Source organism: Dipodomys spectabilis, unplaced genomic scaffold (genome assembly GCF_019054845.1).
Source record: "Dipodomys spectabilis isolate Male_0828 unplaced genomic scaffold, ASM1905484v1 ptg000273l, whole genome shotgun sequence".
Classification (NCBI taxonomy): Eukaryota; Metazoa; Chordata; class Mammalia; order Rodentia; family Heteromyidae; genus Dipodomys; species Dipodomys spectabilis.
Window position 1 is genome coordinate 7,087,258 of NW_024870950.1, and position 16,729 is coordinate 7,103,986.

A 16,729-nucleotide genomic window follows, 5' to 3' on the forward strand; every position below is an offset into this window, starting at 1 on the left:
GGCTTTGCCGTCAGGTGGTCCAAAGGCCTCGAGTTGCCAAGCAGCCTTCCGGAGCTGGACCCCAAGCCTCACGAGGTGGCTAAGTGAAAAATGAAATACTATCATTTCCCTCATTACCCAGACTAACTTATCTCTACTTTAAAAAAAAAATATTTGTCCTATTCTTTTTGTTTTGTTTTGTTGGTCTTGGGGCCTGAACTGGTCCTGGGCACTGTCTCTTAGCTCTTCAACTCAAGGCTAGCGCTCTACCACTTGAGCCACAGGGCCACTCCCGGCTTTTTCTGCTTCTGTGGTGCTGAGGAATCAAACTCCGGACCTCATGCATGCAAGGCAAGCACTCTACCACTGAGCCACCTTCTCATCCCTATTTGTCCTATTCTTAAGAAAGGGTCACAGCTACTTCATTAGACTAATAACCTAAGATTGAAATTAGGAGAGCTTACACTGCATAGCAATGGTGAGACCCTAAGTTCAAATCCTGGTACTGCATACAGGAATGTAGATAGGGAAGTAGGGAGGTAGACAGACGGACAGACAGACAGATAGGTAGATACAGGGACACAAGAACACAAAGTGAGAAGTGAAACTCAGCTTCCTGGATTACCTTTATTGGCAGACTTCAGACTTTCCAGCAGTAAAGTCCAGGAGTACCTTAATTGTTTACATAGTCCCAAGTGTCCACAAAATGAAAACAAACTGAGAGAAACCCAGCTACACCTGACACTGAGCATAAGCAGAAATTTCTCTTCAGAGGCACCTTTTTAATTGCTTATCACCAATACACTGGTTACAGTCAATCCCTTAACCACCTGAAATTTGCAATGTTTCATTATTCAGATCTTTGCAGCAGAAGGCTACCTTAGGTCCATCCACCCACTAAAGTTACAGCCCTCTTTAAATGCACCTGTGAACACTAACATGTATTCCTTCCCATCACACTCTACAGCTCCACATGGCCCATCACAAATATCTGCCACAAATAGTATCTTTATAGAATCCCTCTAAAAGGGCATCTAGATGGGAAACTACATGCAAAATGATGTTTGCACAAGATGTATAGATAGGTAGGCTGGTTGTTGCTGTATCTGCTACTAGGTTAGCGTAAATGTTGGCCAATCAAAATGGCTAAGAATTCTCCACTATCCCCAGCATACAGAGAATGATCAGATGGCCCCAGTGCATGTTCCATGTTGCAAATTTTGATCTTGAGCAGCACAGAAATTACAGACTTCTGGCATGAATGAGAGTGGATGTGGTCAGCCTGTTGTGTAACTATTTATTTGAAATGTCAATCCAAGGGAAGGCATTTATATAGCAGTGCCATTAGTATGGATTCAAACCTACAGAACAAGAAAGCACTGCAGAAAATGGTGCTGACCAACCATGGAAAAGAAGCAAGTTGCCTTTCTAAGAATCAGGAAGTAGCTCAGAATTATCCCCTGGTTTCAGCCCAGGGCGTAGAGAGAGACATTAGCATGAGAACTCGTGATCCATTCTGAACAAGATCAAGTAAATCTTCCAAATATACTTTCAATGAGGAAGTGAGCAATTACATTTTTTCTGAGGTATATATTTTTTGAGGTATATATCTGACACGGGAGATAGGGGTCCTTTATAATTTCCTCATCCAGAGATAAATAACGACAGATAAAGATTCAGTGTCTGCTCATGCCTGTAATCCTAGCAGCTCGGGAGGCTGAGATCTGAGAATCATGGTTCAAAGCCAGCCCGGGCAGGAAAGTCATGAGGGTCCCACCTCCAATAAATCATAGAAAAAGCTGGAAGTGGAGCAGTGGTACAAGTAGCAGAGTGCTATCCTTGAGCACAAAAGTTCAGGGACAGTGCCCAAGTCCAGAATTCAAGCCCCAGGACTGGCAAAAAGAAAAAAGAAAAACAATTCAGAGTTGTTTCCATGTGTATGATGGGGGTGTATGTTTTATCCACGGATGTTTATATCAATAGGATCAGATTCTACATACTAGACTGCACTTTCATTTTTTCCACTTGACGACATCTCTGAGGTCAGTTCTTACAGACAGGGTGACCACATGCACGTTAGAGATGCCACCCTGGACATGAGCCGAGCCAGCCGCAATGCTCCTTGCCTTTCCGCCCCGCAGCATCCCAGTGCACAATCCTAATTCCACAATTGATATAATCAAATTCCGACGCTGCTTGATGTCTCTACATGGGACTGTCATTTCTAACAACCGTGGCCCATATTAATGCACATGCATGGATCCTTACAGAGGCATTTTTGTAATGGTCTTAAAAGGGCCTCATTTGGGGAAAGAGTTTGACAAGCACATTTCATGTAATAGCTATCACCAAATTCCCCTAAAAAAATCAAAATGCTCTATCAAGTTATGTTACCAAAGAAGAATTTAGGAGAATGCCTGTATCCCTTTCTCCTAACTACCGTGAACAATTGTCTATATATTTTTTTTTCTGTTTGAGCCAGTCTGATAGCTAAATTATACCTGATTATTAGAAAACACGAACAACGCTCATATACCACAATAAAACCCATGATTGAATTCCTAATTGGAATAGCTATAAATCCTTGATGATAATCAGATTCTTGTTACCCCGATGGATATGACACTTACCATTAGGTTTACCCACAGGCACTCGGGAATAAATGATGGACAGTCATGGGAAGGTGAGAGAGTGAGTACAAACAGCCACACTCACTGAACAAAGCCTTGCAAAGCATGATAGTCTACTCCATGCAAACCTGCCTCAAGAATGATCCAGAATGACATCCTCAAGAAAAATCCAGAATAACATGCTCTTCAAATAACAGGTCAACTCCCTTTTCTCTTAGTTCCACGGAGCCAACCTGCCCCCTCCCCCTAACCCCCACCTCACAAGAGGACCCAGCCAAACAAGCCCTGTTGCTTGTGATGTCAACCAACCCAGCAAAACACTGGAGCAGATTAATCTTTGTAAGACACTACTCATTAGTATCTGAGAGATCTTTGTCCCATTTGCTCACCCAAAGGGCATAACATTAAAATAGCATGATCTCTTGTGACGTACAAAAGCAGTTATTAATTTGCACTCATTAGACAAAGATGTTTGCAAGTAGCCTTTGGACATGGCTCTGGTGTGCACATATGGCACCTGACAGAGACGAGGCAGGGAGGTGTCTGTGGCTGCGGGTGACACCGTTTAATCGGAGTAACTCATCTCTACGTCAGGTTTACTCATTGCTTTGCATGCAATTATTCCGCAGGCACAAGCTGACAGGCTAGGAGTGGAGCTTCCAATTATCTATCTCAGTAAACATTCTCTTTTTGCCTCACTGTGATATTTCTCCAATGTTTTTCTTGGGGCCAGAGCATATAGAAGCACTTAACCAAAGAGTGAGCACACATTCATTTACCTCCTTTGTCTTGACTGTCTCTGACTGGCATCTCCTCCGTCCCTGATACCTGGAGTCTTAGCTGGTGTCGTACATCAGCTTGGATCATGCCCATCTTGCTTCACAAAGCAAAATCTATTTGCTTCAACCCCAGTCTCAATTTCTGACAGCTTTTGCATTCTGAGTATTACCATTTTCTCTCTCTTTTAAAAATGTCCTTCCATTATTTCTTCTTTGTGACAGAAAAGTTCGTATTGACCCATAAAATCATCTAGCAGGAACCCAATTTTTCAAGAACTGCCCCAAACAGATTGGATTAAATCTTGCAATTAGCCCACCATTTGCATCTCACAACAGGGAATTCATTACTGTAACCACAACTTCAGTGGCCCCGGTAGTATAAGCCATTGTTGCAGTAATTCCTGTAAAAGGTCATATATTTAAACCCTTCAATTTTTTTGACAACCTCTCAGAAATGAGTGATACAGTTGCTCCAGTGTCCAAAAAAGCAATAATGTCCATAGCACTTTTCGTTATAGGCAGGGTAGAATATTATTACCCCATTCATCACAGCCTATTCTGGTTATAAAGTATGTTTCTTGATATTTGAGAGACCTTTTCCTTTCACTGTCTTGAAAAGGCTGAAGGTCTCTTGTGCTGGGTGTCCGCTGAGTAGTTTTCTTGTAATATGTTAACTTCTTCAGTGTCTCCGGAACAATGGTGACATTTAGCCATTTCTACTGAGTTCCATTTCCTTAGGAGGAGAGGAGGAAGTGACTAGTTTAAGATTTTCTACTTCTTTTCATCAGAGAGTCACACTATGGCCTTACTAGAAGCAGGGAATGAACTTTGGGGTCAAACATCAAGACCTTCACAGACACCAAGTTAAAGAGGCTATAAGCATAGAAAATACTGAAGGCATTAGGGCAAGGGAAAACTCCCGGACCGAGTTATGAAAGTCTCCATGAAGACAATAAAAGTCAACTTTGCAAACTAGTGCCATCCAAATCAAAAAATATAGATAGCCTTCTGGCATCCACATAAGGGCCTTTAAAACAAATGAATAATGATTTTAAAAAGCCCTTTGCTTTCACAAGGAACACATCTCATGGATTCCAATTTTTCAAATGCAGCTACTGATGGCTCATGTCTATAATCCTAGCTACTGAGGAAGCTGAGAGCTGAAGATCACGGTTCAAAATCAGCCCAAGTAGGGAAGTTCTTAAGATTCTGATCTCCAATTAACCACCAAAAGGCTGCAAGTAGAGCTTTGGCTCAAGTGGATAGAGTACTTGAGTGACAAAAAGTTAACAAAGAGTGCCCAGGCCTGGAGTCTAAGGCCTAGTCCTCTAATAGCAAAGGGAAAACAAGTGTAGACTTTGTTTCCAGTCAAAGTCTCTGTATTTTTCTGTCTTTCTAACAACTGTGACCTGTTAGTGTTGATTTCACTGAAGTTATGGGTAGCCTTTGACGAGGTCTCTGGTGTCCCAATGGTTTGGGGCTGGTCTAGGAGTGAGGCAGTTGGAATAATCTTCTCTTCCTACTTTTTAGGTTACCAGATCTGAACCCAAAATGTGGTCAAAACGTGTTTACAACCATGTCCCTTCTTTCCGTTTATTTTCCTCTTGGCACAGATTTTTCCTATTTTCTGAGTGAATGCTGCTTGAGGAAATTGGAAGTCTACACTTGCCAACCTATTCAATTTCAAATTCCCTCTATTAACTTTTTTTAAGATATGAGCAAGAGTAAAGGAAGGAAATGGGAGGGAACTGGAAAGGAAGGGGGACAGGGAGAATCCAAATCAAGCATGGCATCTGATGATTACGTCAATCCTGCTGCTGTTTCTCCACACTCTAATAAACTTTAGTGGCCTGGAGTTACTCAGCTGAGCGCTGTGTTACTCTTACCATTATCCAGGGAAGATCTGTCAGATTCATAAATTGTTCTATCACCAAACAGGGAAAAGGCAGGCAGATGGGGGGGGGGGAAAAAGAAACTTCAGAGTTACTTTGTCTCTTATTTATGGTTTTTATTATAAATCACTTTCTTATGGATGGAACACAAGAGGGTTTGATGGCATTTAGTTTTAAGCCACTTTGGTAGGATACATAAATACAGCAACTTCAGAGTCCCTTGACGAAACACTAAATATGGAGTCAGCTTCTAGGACCAATAGATTAAGGAAGTACTTCTTGTAACTCTTAGGGTTATTTCCCCTTCTGAATGGCTTACTTCCAGACCCTTGGGACTTGTGTCCTATGCTGGATGGGATTTCATCGATGACACTATTTTTCTTGTATGGAGAACCAATAGTTCTTCAACCATTAACATGACAGAGGGGCAGGCATCTAGATAATGGTGTGATTCTGTTATGGCTTCTCCAACATTAAAGTTGAATTAGCCAATTAATCCAACCCTCTGAGTCATCCCTTAGGCAAGACAAATAACAAATGCCCTGAAATGATCACTTATGGAAACACCAAACAGACCCCCTAATCTCCCATCTATGTAATTAGCCAGAGTCTAAACTTTCACACTATTAACCAGCAAAGCTTTTTCTTCTTTTAGTGCCACACTCTCTAATTTTCAAAGCAAAGGCTACATTTTGACATTATTAATGCTTGATAAATTCTAAAACTGAATTTAAAAAAGTTGTTAGTCTTTTAAAGAGCACAAAAATAGAAAGACTAATAGAAAACAAATGGCTCATACTTGTTTAACAAGTAGGCTGACTTGGGTAGATGCTGGCACTGCTGGAAGCTGGGCACCACAGCCAAAACTGTCAAGATTCCCGACATCTTTGCTTACTACAAATCCAGAAACATGTGTGTCTAACTCAATAAACAAGAAATAAACCTGCTATGTGATTTCAATGTGTGCTTGTTTCTGCAGCAGAGCCCAACACACCCTGACTTATACACTAGATGACTTAGTTGCTCCTGTGAGTTTAACAACAAATCTCTGTTCATCTCCCAAATGAAGAGTCTTGTGTCCAGATCCTCCCACATAAATATAGGGGTGTGTGTTTGTGGGTGTGTTATGTGTGTGTCCATTCAACTTAATGTCTCCAGTTAGATGGTTAACAGACATCTCAAATTTAATGTGGCTAAAGGGAACATCTTTTCTTTGAGCGCATGCATGCGCACACGCGCGCACGCACACACACACACACACACACACACACACACACGCACTTACCTTAATAAACAGACCCAACTCAGTTGTTTATACTCCGAAACTGGTATGCATCCTTAGTTTCTCAGAGGATGATGAAGAATATAGGATCTAAGTCACACCTAGCTGTTCATGCTATTATTGGAAAGCTGAGTGAAATAATTGGCTTTCTCTTGGGGGGAGTTCTACTCCTTTGTTTTCAAATATGTGCAATGTGAACAAACCAATGGTATAATGCTCTACAAGCTAGGTTGTAGGAAACACTTTGAGCCATTGTCTCTGAATCTTCTTTGGACATTTTAGTGTTTTGAAATTTCATGGAGACTTTTCCATAAATGAAATGGAAATGACCAAAGACACTTTAAACAAAAAAGGAGATGAATTGACAATTTCATTAAGAAGCTGGAAATATCAATTACAAAAACAAGCAAAAATTGAGTCAAACTTAGATTAAATCTTCCTAATATTTTACTTCATGATATCCCTTCTAAACAGCCTAAAAGAGAGCTAGATGGGCTCATGCCTATAATCCTATTAAGGAGGTTAAAATTTAGAGGATCATAGTTCAAGACTCATGTAGGCAGAGAAACCCAAAATAACTTCACCTCTGAAATAACCAGCAAAAAGCTGGGCTAGAAGCATGGCTCAAGTGGTAGAGCACCAACTGAGTAATCAAGGCCCTGAGTTCAAACTCCAATACTGGTTTTAAAAAATGGAACTACTTCCTCAGAATCATATAGAATTTTGATTTTTCTGGTCTGACATTTAAGATCCTTGTTAACTTTGTTTACCCTTTTAATTCACCAAATAATTTTGAAGATTAGACTCTACTTCCTTCATATAGATCTATACCTGACCATCCTCCATGGCTCATTTTGTTCTCCCTGCTCAGCATGCTCTTCCCAACATCACTACCTCTACCTCTCTCAAGACCAGTCATGGCTGCCTCCAAACTCACCTGACTTTGACACTGCTTCTTCCCAGTTAGCCATTGCTGAGACACAAATCTGGTTATATCACTCTCTAGTTTAAAAGCACTTGGATCTATAGCATAAAATTCAACTTTCTTTGCCTAGTGGAAATATTATGCATAGTCTTTCCCATTCTTACCTTTCTAAGTATTCTCAAGCACAATTTCTCCACCATATTGAACCAGGTGGCACTCTCCATGGGCACTGTATTTTTCTTAACCTGGATGCATCCTATTGCATGGTCTGTCTGGTGAACTTCACCCATCAAGGCTCAGCCTAAGGATAATTTGGTGCCATCTGTGTCACTCTATATCACTCCCTAGCCATCCCCTCCCCCCAGTGATGTGAATGGGACCACCACCATGAAAGAGAAGTGGTTGCCTCATCCGGAGCTACTGGATTATAAGCCACACCGCAGCTACAGGACTTTCTCGGGATTTATTAAAGTTATTTACTGTGTAAGACTTCCTAGATAACAGGAAATCTATGGAAGGCAGAGCCCATTTTATTAATATTTCTACAAATTACAGACTATTCGAAACATACAGAAAGAAATATAGAGAATGACACCACAAACACAAACTAGTGGAAAAGTAAAGCGTTAGCAACGTGGTTGAAATGCACTTGGTTATGCTGCCCCATACCAAGCTATCTGTGAGCATTAGAAGAGTTTTCAGGAAGAAATAAAGATCTGAAGATCTTGACCATGGGCATGGAAATGTGTAGCAAGGTGCCATATTGGATTTTTTTTTTCATGCAGTAGGTAAAGCAAGGGTTGATTTAAAAGCAGAAATGCAAGGTTTGGTTTGAAAGATGGTAACCATCCCTACTTGAAAGGCAGAAATCATGCAAGGAAACTAAATTTCCCCCATACCACAGGGTCTTCCATGAAACCAATGGGAAGTAACCCATTCCTAAGCTTTCCCAACTATACCTACTCACCTCAGGGCAGTGGTTAGGCTAGTACCTGAGTATCTTATGCATTCATGCATGCATGCATTCATGTGTCTATTCAATAACAATCGACCATTTCCTCTGGGAGGTCAGGGGTGTTCCTTACCTCTTAGGTGAAACTGGAGAGGAAGGAACTCAACAGGAAGAAAGAACCCCAGGCCGTCAGCTTCCCTTGGGTTTGGTAAGTTGCTTCAGAAGAGTCTTTTTTTCTATGGGGGAAATCTGGCTAGATCTATATGGCCATCACTGGAAGTAAACCCAATGAAACCATGAAAAAGAAGTGGACAGAGTTTGTGGCAAGGGAATCTGGAGTGTACCATGTGCAAAGATACACAGCTCTAGTCTAACAACTTTATTAAGAATCTGAGACAGAGAAGGGAAGATCTTCTGACTGGTATCATAATGGCATTGACAGGAAAGCAGGAGGTGGGCCTAACAGCTGCAGAAGACTGGCACACCGTGCCAAGCTGTGCATGGATCTTCATAATCGGTGTCAAAAAGAACACAATGAGGCACTGGTAGAAAAACTGCCGCTGATCCCGCTGAGGATGAATAAGCTTGAGAGATGAAATTTCATTTGAATCGGGGATTCCCAGATGGTGGTCATGGAGAAAACAAGAGAATGGTGAGTGGAGGGGAGCAAGCAGTCAGGAGGTAAGGCATGCACTCACTCTAGAAATTTCTGAGCTCATGACACATCCTCAGGCATGCACCCAGGAGCATCCCAAGCTGTGGCTCAGAGAGTCTGTCTCTCAGAGTCAGCACCGAGACCAGCCCTGGATCATGGCAGGCAATTAGGGGTAATCAGATGCCTCCAGAGGGGTTAGAAAAGAAAAACAAATCAAAGGGAATGGACTATGAAGAGAGACACAGGTGATAAAATTGAATATAATTTGACTAAGTAACAATGCGGGGGTGGAGGGGCTGCTAAGCATGATAACCATGCACGGGATATACAAAAAATCCAAAACGGGGCTTGGAGGTCTACCTGCCCCGGCATTGTAACTGAAAAAGATCTTTGAAAACTCAAGAGAAAGGCAGTGATTTTTGCATCCACTTCACCAAAGCGTGATAACTCTTTTGTGGGGAATAAAGAGGCCCGAGTTCCCAGAAAGTACATGTGCTTCAAACTCATTTTTCAAAATGTGTAGACAGAGAAGCTTTGGGAAAAAAAAAAAAAACCCAAGAGTCACTGCAAGAAGGTCCTTGAGTTACAGGCACAAAGACACTCATTCACGTGTCTGACAAATGTTTATTGAACAAGTACTCCGTGCCCATGCTCTACTTGACCCTGAGTACACATGTTTTTAATAAAGAATACACAAATATCCGGCTGTAAACTAGATTAAGAGAGCTGTGAGTGGAAAAAGCAGTTTAATAGAAAACCATTGAAGGGTTTTAAGTTAGAGTGTCACGAAGGGTTGTCATTGTAAAAATACATACTTGTACTCTCAGCCAACGGATACCATTGTCTGTTCCCTGTGCCTGCAAAGATTTCATGTGGATGCCTAACTAGGTATGTGGTGACATATGTGGATGTACAATGTGTATGTGGATACATATGTATACACGTCCGTGCTTAAGCATTATGAATTGTTATGAAATTAAGAAAAGTAGCAAGATGCCAGTAACTCACACCTGTAATTTCTAACTACTTTGGAGGCTGAGATTAGGAGGATCATGGTTCCAGAGCCAGCCTAAGAAGAAGACTACACAAGCCTCTATCCCAAGGGAAGAAACTGGGTATGGTGGTGTGTGATTGTGATCTCCGCTAAGACAAGCATTCTACAACGGTCTAGGTGCACACCTGGGCAGGAAGTGAGACTATCTCAAAAATAACCGGCTTAAAACAGGGCTGGGGGCATGACTCGGGTGGTAGAATGCCTGTCTAGCAAGTGTGAAGCCATGAGTTCAAACTCTGCAGACTCCCCAAAAAATGAATGAGTAGAATTAAGACAAAACAATTTTCCTTAGCATCAACACATGTTTTTGCAGTCTCCTCTTTTTCTGTTCCAAAGCAGAAGTTAGGACTTCAGAGTAAGACAAAGAGCATGCTATCTTCTGGCTTTTTCCTGCTGCAGCCTCAAAGGCAGACGTTCTCATCTGCCCCGGGAGCCTCAGTACCAGCATTCTCCCAGTATGAGGCCCCAAGTTCAAGTCACGGCTGCACCCGCAGGAGGTGGGCGGAAGCAGCTTATTAAATAAGAAATGGTTTTCTATATCTGACTTGGCAGAAGAAGCTACTTGAGAGCTCTGCTTCTGCACAGCTTTGGCTTTGGGACTCTGATTGTGGGACTTGTTTCTTCTACATTGGCGATGTTTCAGTGGAAGGAAGAAACAAACACAATGTCAAGGAGAAAAGAGGGAAGAGAAGGTTTCTAAAACTACACAATATCTGTCATTTGAGGCAAGAAAGGTTCTCCTGGAATGATGCATGGGCAATCCAATCTAGCAGGTTTCCCAGATTCCCAGTTTCTTTTCTTGCTCCTACTACCACCACCAAAACCCATAAGTGTGATGAGCTGAAGATGATGACAATGACAATGGCGATGATGATGATGATGATAATGATGAAGATGATGATGGTAGTGATGATGATGATGATAAGAGTAATTTATGATGTATAACTCTTCTCAGATGCTTAGTGTATGGACCCTTTTGTACGTACATTTCATTTAACCTTCCAAGTACCCTTACACAGGAGGCAAGTGGCTACAAATGAATTAGTTGAAGTAGAATAGACGCTGTGGAGAGCTTAAGTAGTATAATCTTTTAGAAAGACTAGGGCAAAGCCCAACAAAATCAACACCAGGAAATGGGTGCATGCAAGAGGAAAGGCTGGAGCCAACAGAAGAGGAGAGAATGCAGTCAAGAGGATATATCACAAAACCAAGAAAAGTAAAGGCTGGGCGCTGATAGCTCATGCCTGTAATCCTAGCTACTCGGGAGGCTGAGATCTGAGGATTGTGGCTCAAAGCCAGCCCAGGCAGGAAAGCCCATGAGACTTTTATCCCAATAAACCACTAGAAAACTGGAAGTGGCGCTGTGGCTCAAATGGTAGAGCACTCACCTTGAGTTGAAGAGCTCAGAGACAGCGCCCAGATCCAGGGTCCAAGACCCATGACTGACAAAAAAAAAAAAAGTAAAGAAGGTGTGGGTTGAAGGGGGTCGGCACTGATCAAGATGTACTATGTCCTTAAGCTGCTTTGTTATATGGCACCTCCTTTGTACAACTAAAGATAATTTTTTTAATTAAGGTTTCTCTTCAGATTAAATAAAAAGTCCCCTTGCAGACTAGATACATAGGAGGAGACAGATCCTTGAAGAGTCACAGCGTGCATGAATGGATGACGAACACCCCCACGGCCACCCCATTACTCCAGCATGTTTTAGGTCCAGGCAAATCGACTCCACCGCCCGCTTCCTGCCCACACATGTACACAGCCTGATCAACGTCTCAGGTCCCTTTCTATTCCATCAGTTCATAAAACGACTTTCCCAGCGTTTCTCATCTTTGTCGCCTAAGGTCTCATGTCTAGGACTCCAGCCTGGGTCAGTTCGATATAATGACACAAATACATTTAAACTGGAGGAAGAGGACTAGAAAAGAGGAGGGGAAAGAGGGAGGGCAGGAAAGTTCTGGAGCTCAGTCTCCCTAATGGCCTAGGAAACTCTAGGATCTAAGAGATCTAGCCACAGTTTTCGTTATATCAATAGAGAGATGGGATCCAGACTACCTTTCCAAGATAATGCCTAATCGTCACTCTTCATATTACCGCTTTCTTTTAGAAAAAAAAAATCTGCAAGAAACTCTGTAATTTAAGACAAATAAATCCAACAAGGAAATTAAAAACAAACTAGTATCCTTAGAAGGAGAGGTAGAGGGATGGTTTGTGAAGGCCGAAGATGCCATAGTCACATTTTGGGAATTGTTCTGACGGCTTACAGTCAGTCCAAGCTGCTGATTTCAGGAACAGGCAATAACTGAACCTTCTATGGGGGAAAACCAGAGTTTGGGGCGCAGCGGCTTATCAAACTGAGTCGCAGCCCTGTACCCCATACACGCACGCATACCCAGGATGACCGCAAGAGATTGGGCCATAAACTAGAAGCAATTTTAGTTTTTTTTTTCTTTCATTTTTTATTTGGTGCAGCTCCTAGGGCTTGAACTCAGGCCCTGGGCACCGTCCCTAAGCTTTTGTGCTCAAGGCTATCATGTTGAGCCACAAAAGGCCATTTCTGGCTTTTTGGTAGTTAGCTGGAGATAAGAGTCTCACAGACTTTCTTGCCCAGGCTGGCTTCAAACTTGGATCCTCAGATCTCAGCCTCCTGAAGAGCTAGGAATATAGGTGTGAGTCCCTAGTACCTTGCAATGATGATGATGATGATAATGATTTTTTTTTGTAATGAAAGACCTTTCATAAGCAGACAAATGACCTCCTCATTCTCAGAATTCTGGTGGAATTATCATAGCAACGCTCCTCTCCTCCAACCGTCCTCCACCCCATGGCTGTGGTCAGTCCTGTTGGATATCCCCCCAGATGAACTCCTGACCACTCTTCCTCTTCTTAGAGAGGCTGGCCAGCAGCTAAAATTAGATCGCCTTCTATTCCAAGCCCAGAGCTCCTTCATGGCTGACTTTCTTTTGTAAGTGCCTGTGATGGTGGCTTGTTTGATTTAAAGAAAATCAATGATGAGTTACATGAGAAGGAAGAAAAGAGGCGACCGGGCATTCCCAGGTTAAGATAAAAGTCCAAATAAAGGGCACCACGCACACGCTCTCACCCACTCTCTCCCTTCAAAGCACAGGGAAGCAGCGGCCTCCGAGCTAAAGTGGAAAGCATTTTGTCAGAGCGGTCGCATTTTCTTCATCTTTAGAGTTATGATCTGTGAGGCCTAATCTGGTCAAAATTGCAGCTACTCCAAGCGGATGACTGACAAGGAAGAGAATGGCTGGAATGAATAACTGGTCACAAAAGGTGGCTCTGGGTTCTCCATTCCCATACATTCACTTCCCTCTTCTCCCCTTCTCCTGGAGGCAGATGCAGGGTGAGAACTCACGGGAGCTGGTGGCTCACGCCTGTCATCCTAGCCACTCAGGAGGCTGAGAGCTGAGGATCGCGGTTCAAAGCCAGCCAAAGCAGGAAAGGCCGGTCAGACTCTGTTATCTCCAATTAGTCACCAGAAAACCAGAAGTGGAGCAGTAGCTCCAAGTGGTAGAGTGCTAGCCTTGAGCAAAATAGCTCAGGGACAGTGCCCACACCGTGGGCACCCAGTTCAAGTCCCACAACTGACAAAAAAAAGAACCCACAGGAAGATAATTCTCTTGCTATCTTTCACCCAGAAGGGAAACTGAGCCAACCCGGGCCTCTGCCCACATGTGACCTTTGACTGCACAGTGATGGTTAATTCAATCAGAAAAGGGGCTCATTTCTCTCAGCCCAGCTTCTGTCCTGCATTGTCGACCCCCACCCCCACTTCCCTGGCTTTCTCGGGGAGCATTTTCCTGAGTCTCATCCAGCCCCTGTTGTGAGTATTATTTATGATCTTGGTGCCTTTTCTTTGCAGGGTATTGGTCCATAATAGCGCCGTCTATGTTATTTATGACGCAAGGAATAACTTAAACCACATTAGGAATCTCAACATTATAGGGACTTTAGAGAGCTACATTTTTCTAGTTATGGTTAAACTACAGCAGTGATAAATCCAATCTTAAGAGTACAAGCGGGAGCGCACGGGACAGGTGGTGCCCATTAGTCACCGTAAGGAAGTACGGGAACAAATGCCGGCTTGCAGATGCTCCGGTGTCTCTTCCCGCGGAACAGCTGTGGGAATCCGAAATGCGGAGAGGCAGGGGGCTCTGAAAGCCAGTAATGAGAAAAGATGGGCAAGGCTGAGGAGGGAGGGGCGGTGGGGGAGGGGGGGAGGTGCAATGCTCAGAAGGCAGAGAAACGATGTGCAGAAGTGTGTCCACTCACACGCCCATCGGACACAAATTCCACGGTGGTCCTCCGGAGTCTGGAGACAAGATTTCACTGTGGACTGGAAAGCAGGGCTATGAAATGGCTGTGGACCCACTCAACCACTGTGAGAAAGTCAGCCAGAAGTGCAATCCTCAGCACACCAGCTCCAGACGTCAGAACTATAGCAATTTACTCTTCCTTTTTTCTTTCTCTGTTGTGTTGATACTAGGGCTTCAACTCAGGGCCTGGGTGCTGTTCCTGCCTGTTTTCACTCAAGGCTAGTGCTCTACCACTTGAGCCACAGCTCCACTTTCAGCTTTTTGGTGTTTAATTGGAGATAAGAGACTCGCAGACTTTCCTGCCCAGGGCTGGCTTTGAACCATGGTCCTCAGATCTCAGCCTTCTGAGTAGCTAGGATTACAGGCGTGAGCCACCTGTACCCCACTCCATGGACATTTTCCTATGTCTTAGAAAATCAGAGGACCATTTGCCTGTCTCTCTCCTAATGAAGACAGTAAAGAGTAGCTTTTTAATTCACTAAAGGTCCCTCAAGTGCCCATCAAGGCTGGGTGTGCTACTGAGTTAAAATATGAATATGGGTATCCACAAGATAGTCATTGAAGAGCCCCAGAGAGATCGTCATTCTATAATATGGCAACTCTGAAGATGGACATATGTAAATGGTATTGTTATTGGACTTATTGGGGGGGGAGGAAGTCCTGTAGGATGTATTGGTATACAAGATAGAATCTGTACCAAGATCTTTCTCTCTGGTCTCCACATGACTCCCTATGTCCAAGAACCTCAAGAAAACTTGAGGCTATTCTTCAGAACTGATGACTCACTTGGACAGAGGTCAGGTCCAAATTTACCCTGAGCCAGTCACCAGTGGCTCACACCTATAATCCTAACTACTCAGAAGGTTGGGATCTGAGGATCATGGTTCGAAGGCAGCATGGGCAGGAAAGTCCCTGAGACTCTTATTCCCAATAAACTACTCAAAAAAAGCCAGAAGTAGCATTGTGGCTCAAATAGTAGAGCACAAGTAGTCTTGAGCACGAAGAAGCTCAGGAACAGTGCCTAGGCCCAGACCTCAAGCCCCAGGACCGGCAAAATAATTGATTAATTAGTTAATTAATAATTGCAATGATTTCCATGAAACTTTATGTAAATGAGGTCAGGAGCACAGTGATTATTCCAATTAAAAATATTTAAAACACCTCAATAATCAGTTTCAAATAAGCCAGGCACAAACAACACATACAGTGTCAGGGTTCAGAGGCCTTTGGAAGACATGGCTCTTGATTCAGAGCACAATCTCCCCTCAAAGCATGGATAAATCTCTGAACTTCTCCAATAGCTTGGCACTCCATGTCCCCCAAAGGGACTTACTCTCTTTTTACACACTTTGCCTCTTAGAATGCTCATCACATTAAGATTTCTAACCACAGAGATGAAATGTTACCAGAGACGCATTCGTTCATTCACTACATATTTATTAAACACCTGTCCGATGGCAGGCACTGCGCAAGGTAGGATGGATTCCCTAGTAAATATGAATTATATCAAGCAACTCCACCACAGAGTTCTCAAAGATTACATTTTCCTCGCTTAACTTCAATCCAATATTCTTGGAAGATAATATGACTATAATCTCCTTTTAGGGGATGTTCAACCCCGGCTTTGATCATTTAGTCATTTTTCACTCCGCTAGTAACAGAATGACTGATAGCAACGAATAAAGGGAACATGAACTCTATGTGCCCTTGTGGAGAATGTGGTCTAGATGGTAGGGTCAGACCAACGGAAAATTCAAGTACAGTTTGAACATTTCTAATCCCCAAATCCTAAATCTGAAACGTTCTTACCACTGGCATGATGCCACAAGCAGAAAACTCCCCACCTGCTCCCATGAGATGGATTGCGCTCAAAATACAGATACCGGAAAAACACCGTCAGGCCTTGTGCGTAAGGTGTACAAGCAACATGAGTAAATTATGTGTCCACTTGAATCCCATCCCAAGCTCTCTCTTTATGCACATGCAAATCTTCCAAGATTAGAAAAATCCAAAATCTGGAAGACTTCCGGTTGCAAGCATTTCAAATAAAGGATACTCGGATGATACTTGACTTGCAACTTCGTTAAAGCAAAGGACAAGAGATCTCCTACTGGTCTGGAAATGTACACATATGCAGAAGGGTCACAGGGACTCACAGCTATTTCCCCTTCACTGCTGATGGACCCCGCCTCCAAAGAGTCTTCCTCTCATTATCCCCCTCTGGTTATTCACGTACTGCTT